Raw genomic sequence first — 5,246 nt, 5'->3', positions numbered from 1 at the left:
CAAGGTTTCAACAGAATGTGGATATATTCAAACTTTCAAAAAGGACAGTGTTTAGAAAGGGTAAAACTAGGACACAGAAAACACTGGGAATTACCACGACCCCCCAAGTGCTTCCAACGCCAGGAAATAACCATTCATGTGTTTGCTGGAGGTCACACAATTTTCCCCTATTACCTGGTGCAAAATGATTCATCACTTCCCAAAAGCTTCTTTTCAAACCACGATTTCCCCATTTATTTTGGTCCAATGCAGTCCTATTCTTTATGGCCTATATAGTCTCACTCCCAACTACCCCACTGGGGGGTAAAAAAAAAAAAAAGAATTCCCCCCCAGGCTGGCCCCCAAAACTCAGAATTAAATAAGAGGAGGGGCTGGCAGCCTCCTGGAGACTAAAACAACTTGAGGCTAAATCTACCTTTCCAAGAGTGGAACATTTATTCAGATAATGTTTTGAGAATTCATATATGCCACAATAGGATAAAAACTAAAAGGTAGAAATCTCACACTTTTCCTTCTACCTCCCTCCCCTACTGCCCAACCAGGTTCCAGACTCTATATCACTGTCATTATCATTTCTACTAAATGGAGGCCCCTAGGCACTAATCACACTGGCAACTGCGTGGTGACATAACGCAGCACAACATTTCCTCTAAAAAGCTGTAGTCCCTTTCTCTCTGGCTGTATTGGCGATTCTCCAGTTACTTCAGTACTTTAAAGGCTGCAGCAGCATGCAAAAGAATTTCATTTTTTGTTTTTAAAAAAAGGTAAGAAAGGCCTTCAAGAGATGGTGAGTTTTATTTTGTCTTGTCTGGATAGAGGTTTCGATTTGCTCTCGAATGTTCCAGGGTAGAGAGAAACTAGGAGAAAGCACAGGATGTAGAGGTCTATTTGGCATAATCTTCTCCCTCGTTTTCATCTTCACCATCAACAGAGAGAGCAGCATACTTGCTTGCAGAACTGAACTTGGAAGCTGAATTTTCCTCAGGTTTCTTTGGCTCAGGTGCAGATCTGCAGTCTTGATCTTTTTGCCATCTTTCCTATCTGACTCCTTCCAGTGGTCTTTGTTCCCTCCATCTCCTGGACCACGGCTAGAGTTCCCAGTTTGGCCTTTTGGGACATTCATCCCATCTACTTTATTTTCATCTTTCCTTGCTGGTCCTTCCTCAGATGGTTGAGCTGGAGCTACTTTTCCCCCACCACTTGTAGGGGACTGCTGCTCTGTGTCTGAGCTCTGAGATGGAGCAGGAGGGTTAGAACTTTGCTTCACCCAAGCATTCTCCTTTGGTGGAGGGGCTGGCATTACCTTTAGGGGCTGATCAGGTTTGGGAGGTTTAGAAGTTGGAGAGTAACAATCTTCCTCCTTATTGAGAGTTTCATTTTCTAGAGACTTCTCACTCTCTCTCCTTCGTGCATTTCTGCCAGATGTGGTGGAGGTCCCAGTCTGCGATGACTCACTTCCTGTCCTCGACTGTTCCCGTTCCTGAGTTTCTTCACTTCGCCAGTTTGGGTGTCTCTCCCGAGGCCATCATTCTAGTTTTGGCTCATCCAGTTGACGCTACAACTTCTCTTGTTCCTTCTGTAGCAGTTCTTCTACTTCTCTTTCTCTAGCAGCTGTGTCAACGGGCTTTACCCATCCAAAGATAGAAGCAGCTGGACTGGACTGGGAGGTACTAGCAGAGGAATCATCTTCCTTAGGAGTACTCTGAGGCTTTAGATTCAGTTTGGGTCTTTGGCAGGGGGACCTCTATCATCACGCCTATAATCATCCCAAGAGTAATCATCTCTGGAGCTCCATGACCGATCATCCCGTCTGTCGTATCGGTCTTCATAGCGGTCCCCACCTCCTCTATAGTCATCATCCCTGCGATACCCACTGCCAAATGCTCTTCTGCCACTGCCTATCCAGGAATAGTCTCTGCTGCCTCTGCTGCCTCAGTCATCATTGCGATCCTGGCCACCATATGGATCCATATCCCGGCATGGGCCATCCCAATACCCATCCCGATACCCATCATGATACCGGTCTGAATCGTAACGATCTCGATACTTGTCTCCAAAGCTATCATCACCTCTTCTAGGTGGGTAGTCATCAAAGCTGTCTGTAGCAGGACGAGCCCTCCAGTCTGTAACAGTTTTGTCAGAATCCCGATTTCTATTACGGCCAAAATAACCATCATCCCTGTCTATATCCTGTACTTGATCAGCAACGCCCACTTGAATTCTCCTGTTACCTAGAGACTCTTCATTGAGACTCAGGGCACTGAGCAGGGAATCCAGTTCCTCAAATTCAGCATAACCAAAACCTTTCAACCTCTCTGGATTGCTGGGTTCACGTGGTAAACGCACTGCACTGATATTTAATCCTCTAAAGAATTCCTTAATTGACTCTTCTGTAACATCATAGGGTAGGTTCCCTAGAAAAGCAGTGTAGGGTGGCGATTTGGGAAGACGGCTCCAGTCGATATTGGGTTCCCGAGCAGCCCGTGGAGCAGTGGGAAGGATGGAACGGTCTAATTGGAGGCGCCATATACACATCGTTATCATTACTGTGCCGAATTGTTGAAATTCTCCTTCCAGGTCATCCGTTTCATCAGCCCAGCTGACTACTTTGGAAACATAGGTGCTTCCCCACCAGTACCCCATCCTCAGCCAGAAAGTCTGTTAGGGAGAGATAGTCTTCGCCTTCTTTTTTGCTGAGGCCGCCATGTTGGGAGAGCTTCTCTCTCTCTCTCTCTCTCTTTCTTTTCTTTTCCTTCCTTCCTTCTTCCTCTTTCTTTCTTCCTTTCTTCCTTTCTTTTCTGAGACGGAGTTTTGCTCTGTCACCCAGGTTGGAGTGCAGTGGTGTGATCTCGGCTCACTGCAACCTCCATCTCCTGGGTTCTAGCAATTCTCCTGCCTCAGCCTCCCGAGTAGCTGGGACTACAGGCACACGCCGCCACATCTGGCTAATTAAAAAAAAATTCTTTTAGTAGAGACGGGGTTTCACTTGTGTTGCCCAGGCTGGTCTCGAACTTCTCAGCTCGGGCAATCCACCCACCTCGGCCCCTCAAAGTGCTCGTGAGCCACCGCGCCTGGCCTATGTGCCTACTTTCTAGGCATGTGAGCATACAGCGAACAGACAAAAATCCCTGCCCTCATGGAGCTAACATTCTAGGGAAGGGAGATAGCTAATAAACAAATAATAAACATCTACAGTCTATCAGATGGTATAAGAGCTAGGGAGAAAATTGAGGCAGGGATGGAAGTTACGGAGCACTGGGGTGGCAGTGAGGTTGCAGTTTTAAAGAGGGTAATCAGGGAAGGCTTCACTTAGATAATATTTGAGCAAAGATCTGAAAGAGGTGAGGTGTGAGCTATGCAGATCTCTGGGAGGATGCTGCAGGCAGCCTAGCAAGTGCCACGACTCTAAAAGGAGAATGCCTGACATGTTTAAGGTCAGTGTGGCTGGAGTGTAGTGATTAAGAGGAGGTGGGCACAGAGATCATAGAGGGGGAGTGGTGTCCAGACCATCTAGGGACTTACAAGCCATTGTAAGGGCTCTGGCTTTTACCCTAGGTGAGATGGGAAGTACTTATTCCTATCTAGAGTTATATGTTTATGGCCTCCTGCCCCCACCCCTCCACCACACGTTAGAATGTAAAACTCGTGGAAGGCAAGAACTTTATCTGTCTTATTCACCACTGTATCCCTAGCACTTAGAACAGTGTTCAGCACAAAGAAAGTGCTCAGGGAATATTTGTTGAATGAATTGTGCAGGCGCAATATTACCAAAGGATATAGGAACTAGGCATGACCTAGTTTAAGCAATAAAGTTGGAGAAAACACTGACATTGGATTCAGGTTGACTTATACTCTGACTCACTGTATGACCTTGGACAAGTCACCTCCTCACCCTGAACTTCAGTTTCTTCATCTCCAAAATAAAGGGGTTTTATTAGATGATATTTTTTATTTCAATAGGTTTTTGGGAAACAGGTGGTGTTTGGTTACATGAATAAGTTCTTGAGTGGTGATTTCTGAGATTTTGTTACAGCCATCACCCGAGCAGTATACACTGTACCCAATGTGTGGTCTTTTATCCCTCACCCCTTTCTTTCTGACTGTCATAGCCTGTAATTCCACAATGCAGGAGATACATCAGTGATATATGACCTTCTGACTATGGTGTGTTCAGGAATTCTGGTATACTTGCCACTATTCTATGGTTCATCTTTTAATGAATGCTGTTATACTTCTGGGTGGAGAGGATAGTTTTCTTAGTTCCTTGAGTGGGCTGTAGGCTTGAAATAGTCCAGGTCACCTCTAGCCCTGTGGTTTGTGTTTCAAGTCTGCCTTTCCAGTCAACATGACATTCCTACTTCTAGTTCAGTGTTACAGCAACATTGATCCTGAGGTTTCAACAAGTAGAGGACCAAAACCTCAAGTCGTAAATATTTTAATGAGCCAGTTCTAACAGAGACAAAAAATAAAGTAGGATCTATCCTAGTTGGATTTTAAAGTAAGCAAATAAATTTAGGTTTAATCTTTAGCTTTAAAAGCTTTTCTATACATTTTAGTAGGGCAAAGCTAGTTATATAAGGCAAATATACACTCTTAAAAAGATGATTAAATCCTAGTGGCATTGGCTCTGGTCCCCATATAAACGACCAATGTGATAAACCCTTATTTTCTAGATAGTTCTCAGAGAAGCACAGTAATTGTAAACTCATATCACATCAGATACTGTACACTCAAATCATTAATAAAATCTCAGCAGTGACTCAGACAAAGCAAACTAATTGGTTCCTGTTAGTTAACTGATGCAGTACTCCCCTAAAGTAGGTCAATCTACTGGAAAACCCAGTATTAACTTTAGGTTTGACAACAGGAAGATTCATCAATGTAATGAACAAAGTCTCCCTTTAAGTACTATCTAATTTAAATGAAGAAAAATAAGTCAATCCGGTCTTCTGTTACTTTGGCACTTGGATCTGGGGAATGATCATCACCACCACTAAATATGAAAGGTAAAAGATATTTCATTTTTCAATGCATTTTACACATGAAGGGATACTGCTTAAGCCAAAGAAAAATCTGCCAAAGTCATTATGCATACAGAAGCAAACCTGGAATGATGTGTCTGAGTTCTCAAATCAAGTGAAAATCATTGCTACATTGACTTTTGTTTAGTCTTATTTTTTATTTTTGAAACTTTTTTTAAAATTTGAACTTTTATTTTAGGTTCAGGGGGCACATATGCAGGTTTG

The 5,246-nt window shown here is 43.7% G+C and overlaps 1 pseudogene across 1 annotated transcript; it reads right to left on the bottom strand.

Moving 5' to 3' along the window:
* On the bottom strand, window positions 1-2,643 carry LOC108518867 (eukaryotic translation initiation factor 4B pseudogene; annotated as a pseudogene). Its single transcript, XR_001882480.1, has one exon. The product of XR_001882480.1 is annotated as a eukaryotic translation initiation factor 4B pseudogene (transcript).
* Between the last annotated feature and the right edge of the window lie 2,603 nt (window positions 2,644-5,246).

This window comes from Rhinopithecus bieti, unplaced genomic scaffold (assembly GCF_001698545.2).
Source record: "Rhinopithecus bieti isolate Rb0 unplaced genomic scaffold, ASM169854v2 scaffold_47298, whole genome shotgun sequence".
Lineage (NCBI taxonomy): Eukaryota > Metazoa > Chordata > Mammalia > Primates > Cercopithecidae > Rhinopithecus > Rhinopithecus bieti.
The sequence above is the reverse complement of the archived record's forward strand: the minus strand, read 5'-3'. Positions and strand labels throughout refer to the sequence as shown.